The sequence below is a fragment of the Mesoplodon densirostris genome, chromosome 2 (assembly GCF_025265405.1).
Source record: "Mesoplodon densirostris isolate mMesDen1 chromosome 2, mMesDen1 primary haplotype, whole genome shotgun sequence".
In the NCBI taxonomy this organism is placed as follows: domain Eukaryota; kingdom Metazoa; phylum Chordata; class Mammalia; order Artiodactyla; family Ziphiidae; genus Mesoplodon; species Mesoplodon densirostris.
Genome location: NC_082662.1, coordinates 31,479,017 through 31,493,555, shown reverse-complemented (window position 1 = coordinate 31,493,555; position 14,539 = coordinate 31,479,017).

Here is a 14,539-nt window from a genome sequence, read left to right as displayed (position 1 = left end):
ATTTTTACAAGGTTCCAGGTGACTGCCATGCACATTCAAGTTCGAGAAACACTGCTCTAATTACCTCTAAGGATGGAACAAAGGTCTCGGCCAGCTTGCAGCAGGAAGGATTCTGGTCAGCTGTAAAGGGAGACTTCTCACCTGGGAGAGGTAGAATCTATATACTGAAGGGCTATAGTGGCCCTTCTAGGGGGAGGGAGTGCTCAGGCTCTCTGAGATGGTTGGGGACCGTTGGACGGGAAGGCAGAACAGGGGATAAAATCACTTCTTGTGGTGTTCTGAAGTGTCCACTGGCAGCCATCCGGGCACCAGGCTCTGGAGGAATGTTTGGTTTGCAGAGGGGAGCCAGACAGGGGCCTTGCTCTCATGGAACTTAGAGGTTGGTGGGGGAACAGGCATGAATCAAGTAATCATTTGAATAAATGTATAATTATAAATGAGAGGAGTTAAAGGCAGGCAACCACTGAAACATACACAGAGCTATGAAAGTAAATAAAACTAAATAAAAATAAGAGACCCTATTTCGGGGAAGCTTTTTAGAGGTGGTGACCTTTGAGCCAAGCTCTGAAGGATAAATAAGAGTTAACACAAAGATGAGGAACGGCATTCTAGACCAGTGCTGTCCAATAGAAATACAATATGAGTCACTTATCTCATTTAACATGTTTCTAACAGCCACATTTAAAGAGTAAAAAGAAACAGGTGAAGCTAATTTTAATTATATCTTATATTTAACCAAATATATGCAAAATGTTATCTTTTTAACATGTGATCAATATAAAAATTATTAGTGAGATCTTTTACATTCTTTTTTTAAACTAGTCTTCAACATTCTGTTGTATATTTACACTTAGAGCCTATCTTAATTCGAACACTAAATTTTCACCAGGAATACTTGATACGTATTTTGATTTAATAAAAATTCAAGTCGAAAAGTAGATTCACGGGCCTCCCTGGTGGCGCAGTGGTTGAGAGTCCGCCTGCCGATGCAGGGGATGCGGGTTCGTGCCCCGATCTGGGAGGATCCCATATGCCGCAGAGCGGCTGGGCCCGTGAGCCATGGCCGCTGTGCCTGCGCGTCCGGAGCCTGTGCTCCGCAACGGGAGAGGCCACGACGGTGAGAGGCCCGCATACCGCAAAAAGAAAAAAAAAAAAAAAAAGTAGATTCACATACCCAAAGTGTTTAAAGAGTAGGTTAAAATTTTCTGATAACTGAATTGAATATGTTTAAATTTTTAAATTTAATTAATTGAAATGAAATAACATTAAGAATTCAGTTCTTCAGTTGCACTGGCCACGTTTCAATTGCTCGCTAGCCGTACGTGGCTAGTGGCTACTGTATTGGACAGCATAGTCCGATATAGAGGGCACAGCACATACAAATGTCCTGTGGCAGACAGGAGCTTGGTGTTCAATGAACTGAAAGAAGGCCAATACAGCTGGGAGGCCTGGAGGGCAAGAGAGGTGAGATGTTCCCAGAAAGGTCGCCTAGAGTTGGGTCTTTATTCTCAGAGCCAAGAGAGGCCGCTGAAGAGTTTCAAGCAGCCAGCCCACAGGATCAGATTTGCAAAAGGCAAGTCTGATCATGTCGGCCATTGTATAGACGACAGATTTTCGGGAAGCTGTTCAGGAGGCTGTTGCTGTCATCCAGGTGAGACGTGGTGGTGACAGTGGAAATGGAGAGAAGAGGACACAATCAGAGGTATCTGGAAAATAAAGATGGCAGAGTTTGATGATAAACAGGACATGGAAAAGGGGAGAAAGGGAGAGGGAGGTGTCAAGGACAAAGTCCCCATTTCTGGCTTGAACATCCAGACAGAGGAAGGTGCTGTGTTCCGAGATGTGGAACTCATGAGGAAGACCAGTTTGGGAGGAGAAAGAAGACCAAAACTTTGGTTTTGACTGTGTAGAGTTTGAGGTGCCCATGAGACATCCTGGTGACGAGGGTGGGTAGACATTGCGTTGACACAGATACAGGTCTAGAGTGCACAGGGGATGTCTGAGCTGGAATGCCAACAGGCATAGAGAAGATCACTGGGGCTGTGGGTTGGGAAGAGCCCTGGGTGAAGAGAGGCCTCAGCACCCAGCTCTGGGCCCTCCAAGGATAAAGATCAGATAACAGAGGATCGGTTGGCAGAAGAGTCAGAGAACGAGCAGGTAAAGGAAAAACCAGGGGAGTGTCATGTCCCAGAAGCCAGCAAGCAGGAGGGGAGATCAAGAGGACCAAAAGCCGCTGGATGCAAATAAATGAAGCCTGGGAACTGACCACTGACTTACAACATGTGCACCAGTAGTGGCCTCAGCCAGAGCTGTTTGGAGAAGGTGATGGAGGCAGAATTCAGCACAAATTCTTTCCAGAAATTTAGCTGAGAGACAGAGAAGTAAGACAGGGGCTAGAAAGAGATGGGCTCAAGAGAGTGTCTTTTTTTTTTTTTAAGGTGAGAAAGATTTGAAAATGTTTAAAACCTGCTGGAAAGGGTCCAGTTAAGAGGAAGAGGTTGAACACACAGGAGAGAGAAGGGGAAATCAGTACTGAAAGACTCAGTGGGGAGGGCCAGCTCTTATAGGAGCAAAGAGACGGGGGTGCCAGAGCGGGAAGGCTGGGAGGTTTGGAAGTGGGGAATCTCAGGTCTGTGCACCTGACACACTGTGGGGCTCGACCCACCCATATCTCTGTGCCCCTTCGCTGCTGGTCAGGAGCCTGGGTGGTCACGGGCTGCCTCCGGCCTCTCCCCAACCCCTTACTTTGCCTTCTCTCTGTGCCCCGGCTCTGTCTTTGCCAGTCTCTCTAGCCCTGTGCGTCGTCCATCTCTGATTTGGTCTCTCTGCCTTTGCCCCTCCCTGTTTCTCTGACTCTGTCCCACTTTTTGTCACCGTGTCTTTCTCTGTTCCCACCTCATCAGCCCCTGGCTCTATCTGCGTGCACCATTGCTTCTCTGTTTTTCTGTCTTTGGGTATCAGGCCCTGCATGTCTTGGCTGTCTCCGGCTCTGATTTGTCCTCATCTCCCAGAACCTCAGGTCCTCGCTACTTGAAGGGTGGCCATGGATCAGCAACCTCAGCCTCATCTGAAAGTTTGCTAAAAATGCAGACTCTCAGGCCCCTCCCAGACCTAGAAATCGGAATCTGCCTTGTAACAGATCCCCCAGGTACTTCACATGCATGTTAAACGTTTCAGAAGCACTGCCCTCAGCTTTCCTCTAAAACCTCAAAACCAAAACCCAGAATCTTAGAATCAGAGTGAGCTGGATCCTCCTGTATCTCCTGCATCACCTGGGTGATGCTGAGGCATTCTGCTTCTCCACATCCCTCCTAGAGCCGCTCTTGATGCTTTAGGCAATTAAAGGAGGGAAGTTAATAGGAGCTCCAGGGGGTCCTGAGCTTCCACATCTGCAGAATTACCGGTGGGAGGGAATTCTCCTGGTATGGATATACTGGTGCGCCCAGGTACAATTCCAGTGTGTCCTTGCAAACATTCCCACCTGGATCTACCCCCATCTGTCTCACTCTGTCCTTTCAAGACTAACAATGCTTTTTCTGAGCTGGAGGCAGGGTATGGGTTTCAAGATGGGGGGCCAGCCTTAGAAGCTCGCAGCCTTAGAAGCAGCCCACCTGAGGCCGGAGACCATAGGTTGGATGAGAAGTCACACTTTGTGATTTTCAGAGTGAGGGTGTGCTGGAGAGAGGAGTCATGTCAGGATTCCTAACACTGGGACTTCCCTGGCGGTCCAGTGGTTAAGAATTAGCCTTCCAATGCAGGGGACGTGGGTTTGATCCCTGGTCGGGGAACTAAGATCCCACATGCCACGGAGCAACTAATCCCCTGTGCTGAGGGGCAACTAAGCCCATGTGCTGCAACTACTGAGGCCGCACACCACAACTAGAGAGCCAGTGCTCTGGAACTAGAGAGAAGCCCACACACCGCAGTGAAGATCCCACATGCTGCAACTAAGACCCAATGCAGCCAAATAAATAAATATTTAAAAAGAGAAGAAGATTCCTAACCCTACTCCCAGGTTTAGGCAACAAGAGCATGTGATGTGTATACTGCTGTTATCTGGCCACAGTGTCATTTGGAAAATGTTAAGTTTTCCCTCTACAGGGTCACAGACTTGCTCGGGCTAACACATTTCTGGCCACCTTACCCAGTGCCAGCTCTGGTATGTTTCAGATCAATTCTCCAGAGAATGCATTTGTTTTCCATTTCAGTATTTCGGGTGATGGGATTATGTTTTCTGAGTTTGTTTTTTTAAGTATGTTCCCCCCGCTCCACCCCGGTTTGTTTGGTTTGGTTTGGTTTGGAAGGACAGAGAGAATTTAGGAAAAAGGTCAGCTTCCTGGGCCCAATTCAAGTCCCTGACACAGGGCCCGTAATCCAGGTGCTGGCTTTTTTTTTGTTCCTGATTCCAGCTGTGGTCCAGATTAGATTTAAACGGTGAAAACCCTGATGAATGGTGGTAAGGAAGGAGAAAACAACCAGAGAGAACAGGTCCCATTTTTGAAGGATTAAATGGATTCATTGGAAAGGGACTAGAGTGCTGCCTGGCTAGTAAAAGTGAGCCGGAACAAAAGCCTAGTTATAGGGGTGTAGAGAAAATCTAGAGATTAGGTGCCTCAGGGGTTGCTGAGACGGAGCATACCAGAGTTGGGTGCACCTGCGTTGGTGTGGTGTCCCTCCTAGCTCTCCCTAGGGAAAGAGCTGACACAGGGTGAAGAATAAACAGGTTTTGCCTGGAGCCTTGCTTGGCTTCAGCATCAAATAGACCCTGGGTCAGCAGCCCTGATGGGGAGGGTGGGAGAGCCGCTCAACCTGGGTCCCTACCTTTCTCTCCCACCTCTAGCCTACCAGGTTAGTGGTGGGAAGGACGAGAGACCCAGGCCAGTGGTTGGACTGGGTGGCTTGGGTCCTACCCTAGAGCCTTCCAGAGCTTAAGTAGGAAATTGCGAAACAGGGCTACATTTTTAAAGAGAAAGTATGTGAAATATGGTTCCTCCCTCGCCTGTTCGCTCTCCCGGAGCTTGGTGCAGGGTAGTGGGTGAGATGGATTCCTGGCTGGACTCAGTCCTGTGCGGGAAAGAGGGCAGAGCCAAGGCCCCCAAGGGCCCCTCAGACCAGGCCACAGCAGCTGCCAGCCTTTGGTTATTGATTATAGTTATTGAGAGGCACTTTTTCCATCTGCGGAGCATCAGCCTGGCCCATGGAGAAGGCCGGCTCCTTCCTCTGGCTGAGTTTCATCTCCTGAAAGGGCTGGCTTCTGAGGGCTCCCTCTGCAACCCAATATGTACCATGGGCTGCTGATTAAGTACTTGGAATGTCTTCAGGTCGAGCCAGGCCTGTCCATAAAATGGGAGGCATTTTGGCAGTTCCAAGGCCCCTGGCACCCAGTCTTGGCACCAGCCCTGCTGTCTTCTTCTAGGAGCTGGGGTGGGCCTCCCGCCAGCATGCTTCCCTGGGAAACATCGAAGTGAGTTAAAGTCAACAATGAGTTCATCTCCAAAAGGAATAAGCCGGCAGCCTTCAGGGCAGGGGAACTGGAAGAGGGGGAACAGGGATTTGGGAGCAGTGGAGGGGGTTAAGTGATGCTGGAACAGCCAGACCAGATCCAAGCCTGTCAAACAAGCTGGCAGCTCAAGGAACAAAGAAAAGTGCTTTCCCAGGCCAGTGCTGGATGGCTCCCTTGGCAATGGTGGTGACAATGAGGGTGTCACAATCCCAGGGACCATGAGAAGTGTACTTTCAAGGATTGGGAGCTGGAGCAAGACACTGACTTGGAAAGAAGCTGGGGAAGTTGAGTTGACGGCCCCATGAGCTCTGGCTCTGCTGGCCCCAGGGCTGCCTGGAGGGCACGTGCAGATGGCCATGTGGGCTGTTGAACCCACTGTCTCATCTTGGAGGATTCAAAGAGGGAGAACTCGGGGGTCAAGGCCAAGTGAGGAGCAGGCTTGTGATTGCAGAACCCAGCATTTTCATCTGAACATCTCTATCATTAGATTCATCTTTGAGGGCTTTACATTTGGATAATCGCTCCTGGTTTGAGCCAGTGTGTCCTTTCTGTGCTTTTCACCTGGGGCATGAGGAAACCACATCCTAAAGGGCGTTGGACTGCTCTCTACTCATTTGATCTGATGTGCCATGGGGCCGGGGAGCCAAAGGCAGAGCAAAGTCCAAAGTGAGCCGTACTCTGGGACTGGCCTGAAGCTGGAACCACCTCTCTTTGGCCACCAAGTGGAATCCTGGCCTCTCCAGCCACCTTTCAAAGGTTGGACTCTACATGGAAGGAGGGGAGCAGACAGAAAAGCATGATGATGGCCCATCAACTGCTTGTGCCAGTTGAGATACACAGAAAACCCTTCTGGTTCAGACTTCGGATCTGACCCAGGGGCTGGGAGACTGGCAACAACTGCCTTGAATATGTACTTGGCCTGTCTCCCAAGGGCAGATCCATTGCTGAAGACTGTGTTTGATTTCTCCCATGCCCTCACATCCATTCTCACAAGGTATTTTTTTGTATGAGGTATTTGCCGACCATGCATATTTACAATTCTTTTCCCACCACCAAACCAACAAAATGTCCATAGACATTGCATCTCAATTTCTCACAAACACATTCTCTTTGCATTCCCATGGTTTCCCCTCTCCCCATTTCCCTCTTTTTCTAAAAAACCTGCTTCACCCTGTTGGTCCTTCTGATTCCTCTCCATGTGGACCAACTTTAACATTTCTGCTCCCCCCAGAGCTTTTCCAGCCCCCTCCCACCACCATCCTGTGTCTTTCTTTCCTTTCGATGTGCAGCCCCAGGTCCTTCACAGCCAGGCCTTGCTCAGTACATATGTCCCCTGTATTTTCCACCAGTTGCATTTGTCTTTTGTTATTGCAGGCTAGATGTTTGTCAAGTGAATGCAAAAAAGTGAATGAATGAAAAAGTCTCGCTTGAATGTGTTTATTCTCATATTATTCCTGGAGATCGTAGCTATTGATATGGCTTACTCCTTTTTCCTTCTGGGAGTAAAAATAAGGCCAGCATCAAAGTTCATTAGGGCACTGGACCAAGAGCAACCTGACCTTGATCTCTTTGTCATTGGTCACCACTGGTTGTGACAACCCAGCTTACCAGAGTCACCTCCCTCCACTCCCATCCCCCATCCCACCTACTCTTCTGCCCAGAACTACTCAATGGTGCCCAGTACCAATGAACTTTCAAATGTCAGTGCCTTTGTCCATGCTGTTCCCTCCCCCTAAAATGTTCTTCCTCCATGCTCTCATCTGTGGAGCTACTCATATTTCATCCCCAGATTGAATCTGTATGTGAAGGTGCTCCCTGCTCTCTGTGTTTCTATGGACTGTCTATACACCTTTATCACATCTAAGTGTCCCCAGCCCAACATCAGCTCCTGAAAGCAGAGACTGTGGGATTCATTCTTGCATTTCCTGTCCTTTCCCAAGTCTCATGAAGCTGCGAAGCTATGGTTATAGTTGGAGACACACTTATAATAACAATGGCCAACATCTATATAGCACTTACACTATCCTAAGCCCTTTACTTGCATTGCCTCACTTCATCCTCAACACAGCTCTGTGACGTGGGTACTTTTGTTATGCCCCTTTTTCAGATGAGAAAACTGAGGCATGAAGAGGTAAAGGGAAGTGAGCAGGGGCACACAGCTTATAAACAGTGGAGCCAGGACTTGAACTTAGGGAGTTTGGCTGCACTACCACCGAGCTGTGTAAAAACTCACATTTTGCCTGTCCTTTTCCCCACCGGCGTATCATGACACCCAGCCTGTTCAGGTCTCACTTGTTTATCAAGAAGAGGAGGAGGATCCAGGGCATGGATCATATGTGCTCACAAATAATGCCATAGGGTCCTCACAGGCACCCACCAGGTCCTGCCTCTCCCCTCCAGACTCTCATCAGTCATTGCTGTGAAGCTGCTCAAGGCTGCCTTACCACTGCATGGCTGCCGGTATGTGCACCAGCCTTGGGCCCCGGGGGGCTACCTCAGGATGCTCCTGAAGCTGCCTACCCTGGGTGCAGACCTTGAAGATCCCAATGCACCTAAACCTCATTGGGCAAAGCTGAAATTCTTTGCCTCAAGATCACCAAAGCCCATCTCACAAAGACTCTGGACAAAGGGACTCTTTGGATTTCTGCCTGAAGCTCCCTTCTCCTTTGGGCTCCAAAAAAAAAAAAAAAAAATCCTTGGCCAGTGTCCCTCTTCCCAGACCCCTATTCTCCTCCATGCAGGCTCCCTCCGCACTCCTCCCCATGAAATGTAAACCTCTGCAGAGAGCCCCCTGCTGGTCCACTAAAGCATCAGCTACACTGAGATGTGTAGGGAACCCCATCTTTTGAATTCCCTGGGCAGAAAAAAATAACTGTAACTCCATCATGAGACTGGCAACCTTCACTCTCAGAGGGCAACGGCAACTGACCGCTCTAGTCGGTTACATGCCTGTTCAATGCGCGGAACACACACCAGAGCCCCAGGACTCGGTCGTGGGCAAGCTTTTTCTGTAAAGGGCCAGGGAGTAAGTATTTTAGGCTTTGCAGGGCAGCTCTTCATCTCTGTCATTGTAGTACCAAAGCTGTCGTGGACCGTTTGTAAACAAATGGGGTGGCTGTGTTCCAATAAAACTTTATTTATGAACTCTGAAATTTGCATTTCTTATCAGCTTCAGGTGTCACAACATATTATTCTTATTTTTTATTTTCTTCTACCATTTAAAAATGTGAAGACCATGCTTAGCTCATGAGCCCTATAAAAACAGGCGGCTATTGGGATTTGGTGGGAGGGCTGTAGTTTGCCTACCCCTGCCCTCAGAAATAAGCTACTTGGTTTATGCCTGGTGCACTGGTGAGGTGAGGGAAGGGGAACACAGCAGAAATCTGAGTCCCCAGGTCCTAGGCACACTGGCCAAGCATCCTAGGGATTTGCCCAGCTCTGGCTAGAAGTGAAACTGACAGCTCTAAAGTCTCTCAAATAGACGTTTAAAGCGTCTAGAAGATTCCTCCAACCTGGTTACACAGTGAGTTGAAAGGATTGCTTTTTCCTGAGATGAGGGAGTTGGCAGATTTGTCTTTTTCTAATCAAGGCTCTAAAAAAAATACAGAAATCAAGATTTTGACCATTTCTTCCTCTGCTGCTTGAGAATGTATTTGTCCTAACTTTCTTCCATACCTCAGTCTGGGTCTCTCTTTTGGAAGTAAGATTTTCTTCCCAGTCTAGACTAGAGCAGACAAAGGAGCAAGAGGGATGGATACAGGAGGCCAAGGAAAACCTCAGTGTCTTGTTGGGCAGAAGCTGCCCCTAGGGCAAGGCTGACCTTCTGACAGACAGAGGTCCCCCTGACACATTGGTTTCAGGAGTTGAGTTCAGATTCTTCATGTGACATTATTCTTCTGGAAACAATCTAAGGTACCTGGTCAACATTTTTAAAAAGTGTTTCCCTAAGGAAAAGGGGGTGGTGGGCAGGAGAGGAGGGGGTAAAGAATTACACAGAGATTTAGTCTAATGGCTTAAAAATCAAAAGGATCATTGGACAGATAGATATCAAGTGTAATAGGAAACACACTGATCCTGGGGAGATGACTTAATATGGGCCCTCCAGCCTCCTTGGAGCTTAAACACTTATCTACGATTTGGAATTATCCTTCAAATTCCCACATCAGTGTGTGTTCTGGATTCACTTCTCAGGACACAGCCAGCAATCTTGAGTTATCTAAACCAGTCTGAAAATTAGAGGCCATTAATAGCAGCTCATAAAATTGCTTCTCAGATTTTCTTAAGCGGAGTATGCTGAGGACCACAGGGATTCGGTGATAGGAAGGAGAAAAATGCTGCTAGTTATTTTTCCAAAGCTTAATCTGGGGATCTTTTTTTTTTTTTTTTTTTTTTGCGGTACGCGGGCCTCTCACTGTTGTGGCCCCTCCCCTTGCGGAGCACAGACTCCAGACGCGCAGGCTCAGCGGCCATGGCTCACAGGCCCAGCTGCTCCGCGGCATGTGGGATCTTCCCGGACCGGGGCACGAACCCGTGTCCCCTGCATCGGGAGGCGGACTCTCAACCACTGCGCCACCAGGGAAGCCCATGGGGATCTTTTTGAAGAGCTCCTTACCCAGCAATGAGATGAACACCAAGACCAATATAGACTCTGTTTTTCCCACTTAGAAGTGGTGACCAGATACATCATCCATGAAGAGAAGTTTCTTGGGGTTCCCAGGGGTCAATCTCTCAGCTTTTGATAGCTTTCCATAGCCACCCAGCCCATCAGCTTGCTATAAGCTTGTCTAAAACTTCCCTGGCATCCTGGGTTGAAAACTGATAGCAGTTTGGTCCATGGAGCTCCAATTGAACACACCTTATTTTTTGTATTCCCTTGTTGAGGTTGTCTGAACAAGGACTGTCTTTTTTTGTTTTCTACAAATGTAACAAAACTTTAAAAACATATTCCAAGTGCTTCTCTGTTCTTCCAGGATCCTGGAGCCTCTGCATGGGGGCTGGTAACTGTTTCACACTGAGAAGCAGCCACTCCAGGGGCCCAACTCTTGGCCCCAGCAGGCAGGGGTCACTTCATCAGTACTTGCCAGAGAGACACGGGAAACTGAATAGAGAAGGCTCTGCTCTCAGTTCAACCGGGAAGGCTAAGCCAACAAGCTGGCACTAACTAAGAGCAAATGGCCTTACAGTGGATCATTGCCAAAGGATAACGACCCTCAGGCTGCAGCATAAATATCAAGGCATTTGGGGCAGAGCCAAGACGTATATTTTTAGAGCACAAGACACTGCCGCAGCCTTCCTCACCCTGGCTCTGCTGAGAGAGAAAGAGAGGATCTAAGATAGGTGGGAAAGGGGCTGGGTCTTACTAGGACTGCCTTCCAGTCAGCTCATCAGAAAGCCTCAGGGGGACTTTGGGGGAAGACTTTGCTTTTCAGATCTCAAACTTTCGTGTACCCAGGAATCATTTGAGTTCTGTTCTTTTTTTTTTTTTTTTTTTTTTTTGGCGGTACGTGGGCCTCTCTCTGTTGTGGCCTCTCCCGTTGCGGAGCACAGGCTCTGGACATGCAGGCTCAGCAGCCATGGCTCACGGGCCTAGCCTCTCCGCGGCATGTGGGATCCTCCCGGACCGGGGCACAAACCCATGTCCCCTGCATCGGCGGGCGGACTCTCAACCACTGCGCCACCAGGGAAGCCCTGAGAAGTTCTTTAAAATCTGGGCCCCACCTCCAGAGGGTCAGATTTCAGTAGCTCTTGGGTGAAGCTCAAGAGTGCATTTTTTAGAGTTGTCATATGATCCAGCAATCCCACTCCTGAGCATATATCTGGAGAAAACTATAATTAAAAAAGATACATGCACCTCTGTGTTCATAACAGCACTATTCACAATAGCCAAGACATGTAAACAACTTACGTGTCCATTGACAGATGAATGGATAAAGAAGATGTGGTACATATACACAATGGAATATTACTCAGCCATAAAAAGAATGAAATAATGCCATTTGCAGCAACATGGGTGGACCTAGAGATTATCATACTAAGTGAAGTGAATCAGAAGACGACAAATACCATATAATATCACTTATATGTGGAATCTAAAATATGACACAAATGAACTTATCTACAAAACAGAAACAGACTCACAGACACAGAGAATAGACGTGTGGTTACCAGGGGTGGGGTCGGGGAGGGATGGACTGGGAGTTTGGGATTAGCAGATGCAAAGTATTACATATAGAATGGATAAACAACAAGGTCCTACTGTATAGCACAGGGAACTATATTCAGTATCCTGTGATAAGCCATAATGGAAAATAATATAAAAAAAGAATGTCTATATATGTATAACCAAATCACTTTGCTGTACAGCAGAAATTAACCCAACATTGTAAATCAACTGTACTTCAATTTAAAAAAAAGTCTGCACCTTTTACCAACTCCCCCAAGTGTTTCTGATGCTGATGGTCCTCAGATCACACTTTGAAAAAACACCTCTTTAGAAGTTGCTGCTACTTGTCCATTAGATCCCAATGAAAATGTTTTTACAGAATGAAGAAGGAAGCGGGGTCAAGATTCTCTGCCTCCCGTGAAAACACCAGTTCATTCTTTCCTATCAGAACTTGGCACAAAGTTTGGCATTTTGAACCACCTTTCTGCTCTATTCCTGTTGGGATCTTCCCATTCACACACACCTGTGCTTACTAGGAGCAAGATTCCAGGGAGTGAGAAGCTAACCCTGGGTCTGGAGGAAAAGAGAAAGCATCCCATCTACATGGTGTGTACTGGGTATACAATGCTTTCATGTACCATAATTCATATGACCACACTGCAGTCTTTCCGGGTAGTTAAATTAATATGTCAGTTTTAAAGCTGAGAAATTATAGGCCTGGAGGTATGTCAAGCCTCCTCTGGTCACCATGACTTGAGGAAGGATATATATGAAAAATTTATTACACATGCGGTAAGCAGGGCAGGCAAACCAAACCAATAACTTTAGCTTGACTTTCCTTGATGAGGCTTTTTATCTGCTGGTAGAACTGAGGTTGGTTGTTGGGGTCAGCAAATACTGCTGTAAAAGAATTGATGGATCACATTATAAAAATAGATGGAAATTTTGTATGTTAAACACAAGCTGAGTATGAGAACAGGAGAGAAACAACCCGCCATATCATCTGGGAAAATGAAACTCCTTGGCAAGACTTCACAACAGCCTGATTCAAAATTTCATAATGAAATTATGTCACTGATCAAAGCCTGAATGAGCTCATGGGCTGATTTTTGCCATTCGTGTTTATTCTGGTTTGAACCAAATTGAGGCATCAGAAATACATTATCCTAGTCTATTCTCCAGAAGTGGGCTATGGCACCCTTGTTTGGGGGACCAAAGGGACAGAGTGAGGCAGAAGAGGACACCTTTGGATCCTCACTGGGTGTGAAGTTGCTTCCGGTCAGCTCTGAGAGACTTCCTCAAACACCATGTCAGGGTCAAGGGCATTCAAGCAAACTTGCATTTAAGCTCATGGTACTTGCCCTGGGGGCAATAAAAGTGAGTCTCAAGGAACTGAAGGTATCTCCCGCTCTTGTCTAGGACATGGCCTGGTTTTGCTCTAGAAAGATTGTTTTGGGGTTTGTTTGTTTCAGACTCAGAGAAATAAAGACCCAATCATCCCTCCCACAATTAGAGAAGCTCACTTTATACCAAGTTGTTTTTATGGAACAAGCTACCCCACCCAGGATCCACCTTCTTCAGGCCTAACCACCTCTTCTCTGACCTAACCTGAAGGCACAGTGATGGACACTTCCTGACAACTTGAAGTGCCAAAAAAAGAGGGAGTCTTCTTGGTTAAAACACAGACATCCAGAGGCTTGACTTTGGCTAGTAAAAACAGAAACTTCTGGGTCTTACTGCCCTCATTCCCCCTCAGGAATGCAGAGACATTCCCATCTGCTATTTACTAAATGTGTCCTCCTAAAACTCATGTATTGAAATTCTAATCCCTGATGTGATGGTATGTGTGTGTGTGTGTCTTGGAGGCGGGGGTGGGGGGGGAGATGATTAGGTTTAGATGTGGTCATGAAGATGGAGCCCCCATGATGGGACTAGTGCCCTTATGGGAAGAGGAAGACACTCCCCCTTCCTCCAGCATGGGAGGACACAGTGAGAAGACAGCTGTCTACAAACCAGGAAGAGAATTCTCACTAGGAAGCCAACCATATGGGCACCCTGACCATGGACTTCCCAGCCTCCAGAATTGTGAGAAATCAATGTTTGTGGCTTAAGCCACTCAGTCTACGGCATTTTCTACAGCAGCACCAAGTAAGACACCATCTATTCATTACTTCATTCAGTGAATATTTATTTAGTCCTTACTATGTTTAGTAGTAAGGACTTAGTCCTTACTAAGTGCTTTTTGAAGTCTTGAAGACACAGTGGTGAACAAACTTTCAAGGTCCCTGCTCTCAAGAAGCTTACATTCTAGTTTTGGGGGAAGCAGCTGATAAACTTGTAAATAACATAATTTCAGCTAGTAATAAATGCCATGAAGTAAATAAAACAGAATACTATAACAGAGTAACTGCAAAAGAATGGGAGATTGTGATTTAGACAGATTAGACAGGAAAGACTTCCCCCAGGAGGAAGGGTTGCTGGGTAAAATACAGGATGCCCAATCAAATTTGAATTTCACATAAACAGTGAATTTTTTTTAGTATAAATATGTCCCCAATATTACATGGGACATATAATATTTATACTAAAACTTATTCCATTGTTTATCTGAAATTCAAATTTAACTGGGCATTCTGGTTTGTTTGTTTGTCTGGCCACACAGCGCAGGATGTGGGATCTTAGTTCCCCGACCAGGAATCGAACTCCGGGCCCCTGCAGTGGAAGCACAGATTCTTAACCGCTGGACTGCCAGGGAAGTCCCATGGGCATCCTGTGTTTTTTATCTGCTAAATTTTGCAGCCCTACTTGTAGGTGACATTTGAGCTGAGAACTGAATGACCAGAAGGAACTAGCTATGCAAGGTTTAGGGAAAT